Source organism: Macaca fascicularis, chromosome 5, assembly GCF_037993035.2.
Source record: "Macaca fascicularis isolate 582-1 chromosome 5, T2T-MFA8v1.1".
Classification (NCBI taxonomy): Eukaryota; Metazoa; Chordata; class Mammalia; order Primates; family Cercopithecidae; genus Macaca; species Macaca fascicularis.
Window position 1 is genome coordinate 14,020,724 of NC_088379.1, and position 12,680 is coordinate 14,033,403.

The window sequence follows — 12,680 nt, forward strand, 5'->3', positions numbered from 1 at the left end:
CTCTGGCCCTATCAAACTCTCTAATCATTTATCTCACTATTAAGGTGACGCATTTCACTTTCCAGTAGTATCCAATTACATGTCAGTTCCCCCACTCCCCAGGATAGCTCATATACCTTTCTATCTATCTCTGACTAACTTTCTGGTGTTTGAAATACCCTTACTGTTTTTTGTTTTGTTTTGTTTGGTTTGGTTTTTTTTTTTTTTAATCATAAACTTAGTTTATATTAACCTTCAAAGATTAGTCCAAGTGCCATCTACTCCAGGAATCCCTCTCTTCCTCTCTCAATCCAGGCTAAGTTCTCCTGCTGAGTGCTTCCCTCTGCCTCAATGTATCAAAAATTATACTGCAGTCCTGATAATGTAGCCGTCTGGTCTGCATGACAGGCTGCAAAGGAGCAGCACCAAGAGGGGTCTATGACTTGTCCGTCATGATATCCCAGCTCCTACCCTAGAGCCAGTGTAGCCTATACAGTCACCCCTCAGTAACTGATTAGTTCCAGGATCCCCAGTGGATATCAAAATTCACAGATGCTGAAGTTCCCTATACAAAGTGGCATCATATTTGCACATAACTTATGCATTCTCCTATATAATTTAGTCACTAGTTTGCTTATATTAATACAATGTAAATTCTATGTAAATAGTTATTATATTGCATTGTTTAGGAAATAATGTCAAGGGAAAAAAAAGTTTGTACAGACACAACCATCCTTTATTTTTTCAAATATTTTTGATCCACGGTTGGTTGAATCCACAAATGCGGAACCCACAGATACAGAGGGCCAATGGCATATGCTTACCGGATTGAAACCTTTCTCATTCCAGCTGACTTATTTCCTAGGCTAGTGATCTGCTTTCTTTGTTCACAAGGCTTCTTTGCTATGCAAAAGCACTCCAAGAAAGCTTTAGTCCTTTTTTTTTTCTTTCTTTTTGGAATCTGTCTCTTTCATTTGGGTCATGTAAGTATGCTAGAGTTTACCAGCTCAGGAAAATGGTAAACAGAGAGTGGTATCGTAAGGACACAACAGCCTCAGCATTCATTTTCCATCCCTGGTGCTACTGCTATATGTAAGTCCTTGCTCGGTTGTCATAGACCACCAAAAAATGAGTGGTTATGCTAGTAGCTCCCCTTCCCTCTGTACCAGCTCAGCCACGGGGTTCCTGAGGCCACCACACTCAATACTCAGCCCTCCCAGGCCCTCATGAAGGCACCCCCTTCTAGGAACCCATCTTCCAGCTGGAGCAACTCACTGAACACTCCCACAACCATGCCCTTGACCCAGTCCCTGAAGATCCAGCCAACTCACTGATTATGCCTCCACTGTCTTCAAATCTTGAAGAAGTCCCTCTCTACTTTAGACTATACCTCAATGGGTCTGTACCTTCAAGCAAGAAAGAAAAATGTTGTGGGATTAGAACTGAGTTTGGGAGAGGCTTGCCTATTTCTTTTTTTTTTTTTTTTTTCCCCCATCTTTGAAACTCAGAAAGGCTACTACTTTCATGAAGAGTAAAGAAAATTCAGATCTCCGTAACATAGACTTGTTAACTTTGCTAGGAGAGGAAGGAACGCCTTTCCTTCATTTCCAGTAACTCTGTGGCATCAAATGAGACGCAGATAAGTTTCTCAACCACCCTGCTACAGTGCCCACCATTTTGAATGCCTACTATGCTGCTAGAGCTAACAAGGCCCTGTCCATTGAGGAGCTCATGGCATGGTTGGGAAGCTAGATGACTAAATGCAAAACCAAAGTACAATGCATTAGGGCTGGGCTAGAAGGAGTTCAAAGTGTATAGCAAATGCACAGAGCAGGCACCTAGCCCCACTTGGCAAATCAGAAGAGGCAACAGCGGAGCTGAGCCTTGGAGAACCAGGAGCAGTTGTTCAGGTAAAGCAGGGAGGCATAGTAGAAGAGGTGTGTTTCTTGTTTCCTTTCCATTTAAGCTATAAAAATATTCTTCCCCTTGTTAAATAGAGATGAAAGGGAAGCATTAAAGATCTTTAGCGTGAGCATGACATGATAATGGGGCAAGCTGGAGGGAAGCCAAACTGGAGGCAGGGGAACTAGTTCCAAAGCTCATTCTCTGCTTTCCTCCAGGATGAGCTGTCTGCTAATTATCTCCTGCCCATGAAGCCACAGGCCCAGAGGCCCGTAATGACATAGCACTGAGGGGTCCCTGCTTTTGCTAGAATTATTCCTGATAAGCTTCACTTCACAGAACACTTGGCTTCCCCAGTCTCTGATTCTTTTGTAAATCCCCAGAATTCACCTAAGGCCTCTGCCCTGCAGCTTTTGTAAGCTGACCTCAAACCCAAAAATGCCCCCCTTGACTGACAGTCCTCTCAGGGTGGAACCAAGAAGAAATATATTAGTCTAAAGGGAAAAACCCACAGAGGCATGGTGTTCCCCTTGGCTAAAGGAAAAAGTATGTTCACAATGGTGTGGCTTAAAGAATGATAGTACTCCTTGACCTTCAAGGGTTGGGCACAAGTTCATGGTTCTTTTAAGGCTGTCAGAAGCCACAGTGAGTCATAACCCTGTTTGTCCTGGGAGGAGGAAGGGTGATGGGATGTGAGTCACAATGGAGAGAAGGACTCACTAGTATGGGACTTGAGAAAGGCCCGTAATAGTGATGTCTTCCAGTGTTTTCTGAGTTCTCATGTTTCTTTTCAGATTTTGAGCTGGGAAAGGGGCTAAAATGGGGACTATATGGTGGTCTCTTACTAATTAGAGTGGATAAGTAGAGAATCAGGGAAAAACTAACAAAAAAGGCCAGAGACAAGACTGGCCCTGGGGAATTAGAATTCCAGGTCATTTAAAAAATAATAATAAATCAAAGGTTGTCTTTTGTCTTTCCTGCAAAAAATGTGCCTTGGTAGCACCATGAGTGTATGAGTGATCTTGGGACCAAATCTGTCTGCATGGGATCCCTGTTCTGCCTCTCCTTAGATGTGTGATCATAGGCAAGTCGTTGAATCTCTGTGGACATTAAGCAACATATTCTTGAACAATTACTATGTTCCAGGCACTCGACTTGGTATCTTATTTGCATCATCTCAAATAATTCCATGCCTACTTTATAATAATAGATTCATTTCAGAGTTGTTGGGAGGATTAAAGGAGAGAGTCCAGTGAAAGAGTCTAACTGCCTGGCACAATATAGGGATTAAATAGGTACCATTTTCCTTTAACCTTCTCCTTTTTAAGGAAGTGTACATCTCTTGGGCTTTAGGTTTTCTATGAGCATGTTTAGTTGAGTTTAGTTGAATTTATACATGCCTCCCTTGCAAAAGGGAAAAAAAATGCCTTCGATTTTGGCCATTCTTGCACTGTACAGCTTTACATGCGTTTTTTCACCAACATTAACTTCACACACATCATTTTAATTATGATTTTGTTACCTGTGATAGCTTAGAACTACCGGCACAGAACATAATACTGAAAAGCCAATCTATTTAAGCAACAAAAAGAACTGGGAATAACCCTGTTTTTAATGTACCTAGTCCCATGAGTTCTTGAAGTTAGAAAGAAACAGCTCCCCCGGCTTTGCTGCCCTGACCTTTGGGTTGTACAAATCAAGTCGGCGTGGCACAGGAAGCAGCACTCAAATCCAGATTCTAACAAACCAGAAGTGAGGAAGAGAGAGATAGAATAAGCCTCTCCTTCGGGCACCAGAGTTTTTATTTGAAGTAGGGATTCCTCGGGTAAATCTTGTATGTTACGGAAGATAAAATTATATAATAATTTAAAACTATGGCTCCCTAAGCTATGAGGATGCAAAGGCACAAGAATAACATAATGAATTCTGGGGACTTGCGGGGAAGGGTAGGAGGAGGTTGAGGAATAAGAGACTACACACGGGGTGCAGTGTACACTGCTCGGGTGATGGGTGCACCAAAATCTCAGAAATCACACCTAAATAACTTATCCATGTAACCGAACACCTCCTGTTCCCCACAAACTATTGATTTAAAAAGCCAAAATATGAACAAACCCCAATGTAAACTATGGACTTTAGCTGATTATGATACATCAATGTAGCTACATCAATTGTAGCAAATGTATCACTCTGGTGAGGGATGCTAATAATTGAGGAAGCTGTGGTTTTGTGGAGGTAGGAGAGATATGGGAAATATCTGTACCTTCCTCTCAAATTTGCTGTGAAACTAAAATGCCTCTAACAAAATAAAGTATATTTTAAAAAAAGATATGGCTTGGTAGCATCACATAAAATTTAGTATTCAATCCAAGACTAGAGCCTTCTTTGGCTCCTTCAGATCAATAGCTTATCCCATATAGGAATTATCAAGCCTTCATACAAGGGAAAAAAAATACATATATATAAATAAAACATATTTATATAAACAACTTTATATATATATATACAAACACATCTCCCTAAAAGCTGGGATTGTGGAATTGCTTTTGTTGAATTATCCATGGATTAATAGTATGTAGAAATTGCTCTGAAAATTACTAATCAATGAAGGAAGGAAGAGGAGAGAAGACTGAATTTCAACTACACAGGAGATTTGCTAACTCCTGTCTGTTCAAGAGCTAAGAGAGATATAAGAACATTGGCTTGGCAATCAGAATTTTCTTGGGTAAAATCCAGGCTCTGCCACTAACCGTCCCTGAATAAGGCATGTCACCTCTCTAAGCCTCCATATCCTCATCTGTAAAACTGGGATATTAATACCTCTGTAGTGTGTAGGATTATATCATCCCTCAATCAATCGATAGATTATAGATTATTCATACAAGAGTATCCAACACAATGTCTGATACACAATCTGCACACTCAATGTTTTTTTTTACCCAAAGTTCCTAAAATGGGAAAAACTTCATCCTTTTTATTTCCTCTACATCTCCCTCTTATTTTTCCCTATTATAGAAGACTTGTTGTATATGTGCAACTAAATAAGAAAAAAAATTTTTTTGAGAAAATGTTAAGACCTTTTGGTAAAGACATGTAAGACTTCTTTGCCAAAGAAGGAATTGTTTCTCCTTTTCCTGGCACCTCCTCCTCCCCCTTCTTCATGCATTCATTAGAGTAGTTATATCTGTTCACAGACCCCCTGAGGTAAACTGGAATAATGGGCAGCTTATGGAAGCAGGTTAATACAGAGGGTTAGGGACCTGGGTTCTGGAATCAGATAGCCTAGGCTTGACTCTTGTTCTGCAAGCAATTAGTTTTGTGATTCCTGATAAATTAATTAACTTCTCTATGTCTCAGTTGCTTCATGTGTAAAATAAAGACATTAACATTTATCTCCTAAAGTTGTTAACTGTTGACATAAGTAAAGCACTTAGAATAGCAGCTGGCTCATAGTTAACTCTCACTGAATCTTATATCTTTATTGCTGATCTAAATTTGCAGATAAATATGTAGGCTCAGAGAGGCTATGACTTACCCAAGGTCACACAGCAAGAAGTAAGAGCAGATCTTACATCATCTGCCTCAGCTCCAACTCTCTTTCTTCTCCACCACACTGCAAGGGAAAGGAGAAGGTTTATTATGAGGCCTGTAAGCAGAGACAACCTTGAGAACCAATATGAGTTATGTGCAGCTTTAACATTAGATTGCTTGTAAGTTTCTGGAGCAAGGAGCTCATCTTAATCCACTTGATATTCCTAGTACCCACACAGCATCTGGAACAGAGTAAACACCAAGGGAATACCAGAGGAATGAATGAATAAAAAACATCAATGAGAAAATAGGGGGTGGGAATAATACTACTGGGAATTTTAGACTCTGATGGGTGAACCAGGCCCTGCCTATTAGTGGAGGTGTATGGAGGTGGGGAGGAGATGAAGGGGCATTCAGATTTCTAAGGGAAAGAAGGAACAGACAGACCCACCCTTATAAAATGCAAGTCAGGTATTTCAAGTACCTAATGCAAATGATGAGTTAATGGGTGAAGCACACCAACACGGCACACGTATACATATGTAACAAAACCCGCACGTTGCGCACATGTACCCTAGAACTTAAAGTATAATAATAAAAAAAAGAAAATGTGGTACATATACACCATGGAATACTATGCATCCATAAAAAGGAATGAGATCCTGTCCTTTACAGGGACATGGATGAAGCAGGAAGCCATTATCCTCAACAAACTAATGCAGAAACAGAAAACCAAACACCACATGTTCTCACTTATAAGTGGGAGCTGAACAATGAGAACACATGGGCACAGAGGGGAGCAACACACACTGGGGCCTCTGGGTGGGGGGGCGGTATGGGGGCAGGGAGAGCATCAGAATAAATAGCTAATGCATGTGGGGCTTAATACCTAGGTGATGGGTTGATATGTGCAGCAAGTCACCATAGCACATGTTTACCTATGTAACAAATCTGCATGTCCTGCACATGTATCCTCGAACTTAAAAACATAAAGAAAAGAAAACGAAAATGCAGCTCAGGTATAATCTATTAGAAGGGAGCGAGGCACATTGTCTTTGATTTCGGAGATCAAAGGGTGTGTCCTGAAAGTAGGGCAGTATATTACTGAACTTACTGCTTCCTACAAGACCTCACCCCTGACTAATTCCCTTCTCCAAACCCCACTTCTGCCCAAGCCTGGAAGGAAATGGCTTGGTAGAAATGAGCAGAAATAAAATGGTTGGTGAGGAGGAGCAATTGCCAGAGTTGCCCTAGTGAGGAGAGGTCTTTTCATGGAAATAGCTAAGTTCTCTTCTCAGGCGAAGCTGTAGTAACGATCATATTTGTGACTCACAAGGCATATTCCTATCTGTGATCTCACTGGAGCCCCCAAGACTGCTACAAGGTAGGAAAGGTAGATTCTATTAGCCCCGTCTCACAGGTGTGAACACTGAGGACCACAGAGCAAGACAAACTGCCCCAGGTTACTGAGGGAGTTGGGGTCAGGTGCAGGCCCTGACACAAGAATCAAATTCATACCCTGGCATCCCCGTCCAACTCATTCAGGTTCTAGATTGCACACATGGCAAATTCCATGCCCAGGATGCCTCCTCCAGCCTCATACACCACCCACACAATCCAGGTTTGAGGGTCAGAAATGGACGCTGGGTCTCTGTCTCCCAGGGCTGGCAGGAGTCTTGTTTGAGTCACCAGTGTGATAGCCCTTTGTAAACTTATGTCAGTCTGGGTATTACAAGTGGCCAGGAGGATAGATTCTGACAGCTGCCTGCATTCAATCCACAGTCGGCCCCATACTGACTGTTTGGCCTTGGGCAAGTTACTTAATCTCTCAGGACATCAGTTTCCTCATCTTTATCATGGAGATAATCACAGCAGGTTTTGACTGTATTTAAAGATTTCTCTAAGCAGTTCAAACTTTCCATGATAGATTGGGATGCCCCATCAGGTGATGAATCGTCATCACTAGAAGCTTCCCAGGTAGCTGGTGAAGGCAAGCATCTGGATTTAGGGAGAACACTGTAAGGCTCAGAGAGGCCATGACTTACCCAGTCATGCAGCAAGAAGAGCAGATCTTACATCGTCGGCCTCAGCTCTAACTCTCTTCCTTCTGCACCACACTGCAAAGGAAGGGAGACAGGCTCACTAGTTCCCAAACTCCCAACTACCTTAGAATCACCCAAGGGATATTTAGAAAATGTTGTTCCATTGGCCCCGCTCCTAGGTATTCTGATTGAAAACATTTCAGATGTGAGCTCAGAAACCTGGGTTATTCTTAGGAGTACCCAGGTGTATTGGTTTGCTAGTGCTGTTGTAACAAAGTATCACAAACAAGGTGGTTTAAACAACAGAAATATGTTGTCTTACAGTTCTGGAAGTTAGAAGTGGGAGACCAAAGTGTAGATAGGGTTGGTTCCTTCTGAAGGCCATGAGGGAAAATCTGTTCCGCGCCTCACTCCTAGCACCTGGTGGTTCCCATCAGACTTTGGCTTTCCTTGTCTTGAAGATGCATTACCCTGATCTCTGCCTTCATCTTCACATTAAATCCTCCCTGTGTTCACATCTGTCTCAGTGCTTCAATTTCCCCTTTTTATATGAACACAGTCACGTTGGATTTGGGTCCATCCATTCTAATAGCCTCATCTTAACTTGATCATTTGTGAAGACCCTATTTCCAAATAAGGTCACATTTACAGGTTCTGCGGATTAGGACTTCAACATCATTTTGAAGAACACAATTCAACTCATAACTTCTGCCAGGGTTAAGAATCAGTGCTGCAGACCAGAGCTTTTTCAAATGGAGTCTATCCAGGAACCTCCAGGAGATCCTAGAAAACAGCAGGTTCTGACTCGGTGGCTCTGCGGGCCCCGAGTCTGCTTTTTGAACTGGAGAAACTGTTGGCGCAGGTCCAGGGACCACAACGAGATCCTTTTCGAGACAAGATTCCTACAAAACCCAGAAATGATTGCCAAGCAAATAGAAGCTCTTTGCTCCATTTCTCTAGTGAAAAGTACTGCCTTTATTATCTTAAATCTCCACCTGCAAGTAGAACTCGGATCCTTCACGCCTGTTCCAGAGGGAGGAGCCCAGGAGGGGCACCCATCCTAAGGTGGAAAGAAAGGATTGGGCTCTCAAGCTTTGAAAGAAGTTTCCCTCATCCGTATCCTCCCTACCCCAGCTTTGACCTGTTTAATCTTGTCTATCCAGTCATTTTCTTATTCTTGTTTTGTACTGTCCTCCCCCTGCCCCACCGTACGCCCACCCCCAACGTCACCATCTGTCAGTCCAGCCCAGCCTGAGACCGGGTAGCTGCAGCTGGCTCCCAGGAAGTGACCGCCGCCAGGTCACCTGCACCCGCCAAGTCACAGGCCATGAACCTCGCAGCCCAGCAAGGCCAGCCCCAGTCGCGAAGTAGCCCAGCCTAGACCCTGGAGCCAATCCCCAGCCGTCGGCGGCGAAGGTGCGCCCCGCCCCCGCACGCGCCGCCCCAGGCCGGGGTAATCGCGTCCACAATGGAGCGCGCAAAGCCGGGCACAAAGACGACAGCTGCGCGGCAGGGCCTGCGAGGCCGCAGCAGAGGGGCAGCCGCCCGCGCCTTGCAGCCTCCTTAATTTATTTATAGATGCGCTCGCTTTTTATGTGGCCTAGTTAAGAACGCCTTTCCATAAATACATAGAAACGGATGTTATTCTAGAGCCCACCAATAATAGACACAGCTGTAGAGGTTGGTGCTGAAATTAACAGCCCCACCTTGCTGTCCCCGCAACCTGAAAAATAAAATGAAAAGTGCATGTGTTTTGCTTTGGCTTAGGTATACGCAAGAGAGTAATCCTATTTAACAGAGAGATGTTTCTTTGAAAACAAAGGAAGAATGTCTTAGCAAACAATATTTTGGAGCAAGGCTATACCTTTGCTAATCGAAGTCGGCTTGCATCTGGGCCGGCGACTCTCACCCTTAACTAGGAGCATCTGTTTAACTCAAACACAATCCTCTTCTTCCCCAGGCCACATGTGGTTCATTTCTCCACAAACTATGATTTGCCAAACACAATTCCGGCTGTTTCTGATCCACCCACTTGTTTGGGGCGTTGGTCCTATAACCGCTCTTTGGAGTCTAGGGGTTCGGAAAGAATCAAATCATTACAAAGCTGTGAAAGCGTCTCCAGCCTGTATCCCTTTGCTATTTCTCCCGGTTTGTTCTACAGACCTTAATTCTATTATCCGGTTGTAATTTGGTTCTGTGTCTCTCCAACATTCTTTCATTTATTCTGCCCTCTTTTTTTTTAATCGATTGACTCATCTGTAATTGGATTTTCTCTGGCTCTTACCAGCTATTAAAAGTAGCTATATGTGTGTGTATGTGAGTGACTATGCTTTCTAAGTAGGCCACACTTTCCAACGCCTTGCAATCTTTAACCTTGCTCCGAGTTTCTAAGTAGGAATTCAATTCCCTGATTCCTTGTGAGGCGTCAGGGAGTTGCAGAAAGGACACAAACTTTAGAAGCAGTTTGGTTTTGTTTGTTGTGTTTAAGGCTGACATTTATCGAGCTCATACTATGTGCCAGGCATTCCTCCAAGCACTTTACAAGCCTTAATAATCCCTACCACCTCCTTTTAGGGCAGATACTCTTATTACTCCATTTTACAGAAAGCAAGGAGACAAATGGGCTAAGAAACTTGCCAAGGTCAGAGCTCTTGATCACGATGCAATTTTCCTAAGTTTTCTTCATTTTGTATCTGGGTGACCTTAGGCACAGCTTCTTATTTCTGCCTCTGTTTCCACATCTGCAAAATGACTATGTTGGTTTCTCTCACAGGGCATTTGTTAGAATGTACTGAGGGCACAGTGCCTGGTTGTCAGTGGCGATTAAACACACAGTCAATCCCAGTGCTGGGACAATGCAAGGGAGTCCAGTAACCCCTGAGCTGTGTATTAGAGCAAAGACTAAATAAGGGAACCCTGGGAGCAAGAGTACAGAAATAGAGCACAGCTCTCAGATGCTTATAAAGCCACTACAGTCTTTGCTTTAGAGGAACGTAAACAGGAACTAAGCAGATCACTTCAGAGAATCATTAGAAAGATTCTGCTGCTGACAAGCAATGTAATTTTTCACAGTCACTTCCTCTCTGGAGCCCCCGGGTTTCCCAAATGTAAAAGGATGGGGGGAGATGGCTGATCACTGAGATCTCTTCTGTAACTATCTCTGGTGACAGGCTTGGTGCTGTCACCTCAAGGCTGGATCAACCCTGCCACAGCAAGTGAGAGCTTACACACTTCTTAGCTTCATGTCATAGAATTATTTAGCTGGCACCACAAATGCTTAAAGCAGATACTCTTATCTTCATTGTACAGATAAGGAAGCTGAGCCAGAGTCACCAAGTAACTTGCCCAAGGTGGCATGGAAGTGGTAGGACCAAGATTCAAACCATGCTCTCTCCACTAAGGCCCAGCCCTGCCCATTTCTCATGTGGTTCTCAGGTAAGGATAGAGATGGGGTGGTGCAGACTGCAGGCAGTGAGTCAGGCACTGGGAAGGAATAAATGACTAAGGAACAATGGACATGCCAAACCGACACCACGAGTAGCTTGTTACTTGACCATCATTTACCTTGTGCAAACTTATGACATCCATTTTTTAAACAATCTAATAGATGATTTTGCAAGGCTGTGGAATGAAATAATGAATATGAAACACTTAGCATACATAACACCTGGGCCTCATAGTCTCATAACTCTCCAATTCATGTGAAGTATTATAATAATTATTATTGGAATGAATGTTTAAATACAGTCTGTGTGTGCAAAGGTATACAGGGCTTTTAAATGTAATTACCAGATTTTTTATATCAGATTAAGATCTATTTTTTTAAGTCAAACTTTCAAAATCAGTCCTAAAAATTATAAACAGAATTGGTTCCACCTCACACCTCCTCTCTCTACCAGGTCCTCATGCTGTTCAGAGGGACACAAAACACAATTTTGACTGTCACTCAAGGGGTGGAGTGAGGAATTAACCTCTACTGCAAAACTGCAGAGTAGTATAATTTCATAACTTCAAACATCTGGCAAACTCCACAGGTAGTTATTTGCAAAAGCAATTTTGCAATGACCACTTTTGTTATCGCTTAAGTCTTTTTGAGTATTTTCCTTGGGAAAGCTCCAATGTTTAACATTCTGCAGATTTAGAGATTTAATTCTCAATTTTCCCAAAACCACATGATCCCAAATGTAACACTCCTTTTCAAATTTAAACAACATGTGTGTATTAACCTTGACAGCTCAAAAATATAATCTAATTGGACCACAGTTGTACAGACTGATCATTATAGTATTGTTTGAAATAATAAATAGCTGTAAGCAACTTACATATCCAACTATGAAGAGCTGACTCAAATAGTTCATGGCATCTTAACAGTACTCTAGTTACCATTAGCTAGGGGTTGGAGGAGGCAGGGAATAGGGAGTGACCTCAAATGGATAAGAAATGTTCTGAAATTCAGTAACAGAATTACACAACTTTGTGGAAACACTAAAAGCTACTGAACACTAAAAGCTACACAACTTTGTGGAAACACTAAAAGCTACACTTTAAAGGGGTGAATTTTATGGTATGTGAATTATCTCAACTGAAAAAATAGTGAGGAAAAAAAGATTGGTACGATTCTGCCCATTAAGAGTCAACAAACTATTATACAAAAAACTTTTAAATGATGTTATAGAAATGTACCTTTTGACATAGAATAAGATTGAATATATTAAGGGGGGCAGGGGGAAACATGTACCAAGTGAGCAAATATGACTCATTTTGATGAAAAATATCTGTGTCCAGATGGATGTAGAATATAAACCAAAGTGTTAACTGGTTATTTCTGAAATTATAGGTGGTTTTTGTTACCTTTTTTCATCTCTAGGTATATATATAGGATATATATAGAGATATATATAGGATATAGAGGGAGATGTATATAGGATATATATAGATATATATAGGATATATAGAGAGAGATATAGGATATATAGATATATATAGGATATATAGAGAGAGATATATATAGGATATATATAGAGAGATATATATTCATAGTTGGACATATAAGTAGCTTACAGCTATTAATTATATATATATTTTTTATTAAGGGAGGGGAAAAGGAGAAAACAATTCTAGGAGGTGGAGAGGATAGATGAGAGGAGAAGTTTAGACCTTCAACAAAACAGAAGTGGACAAGCTCCAACAATGTGTCCAGTGCACTCCACAATGCACGTTCTGTTC

At 41.9% G+C, this 12,680-nt stretch overlaps 1 long non-coding RNA gene across 1 annotated transcript in view; it reads right to left on the reverse strand.

Annotated features, from left to right (window-relative positions):
• Positions 1–7,573, reverse strand: part of LOC135964382 (uncharacterized) — a 246,022-nt gene extending 238,449 nt beyond the window's left edge. Inside the window, exons 1-2 of the long non-coding RNA XR_006698135.3 lie at positions 7,458–7,573; positions 5,417–5,494 (exon numbers count right to left, since the gene is read on the reverse strand). This is a non-coding gene — a long non-coding RNA (uncharacterized lncRNA). The remainder of the gene's footprint in view (positions 1–5,416; positions 5,495–7,457) is intronic.
• Positions 7,574–12,680: the final 5,107 nt, after the last annotated feature.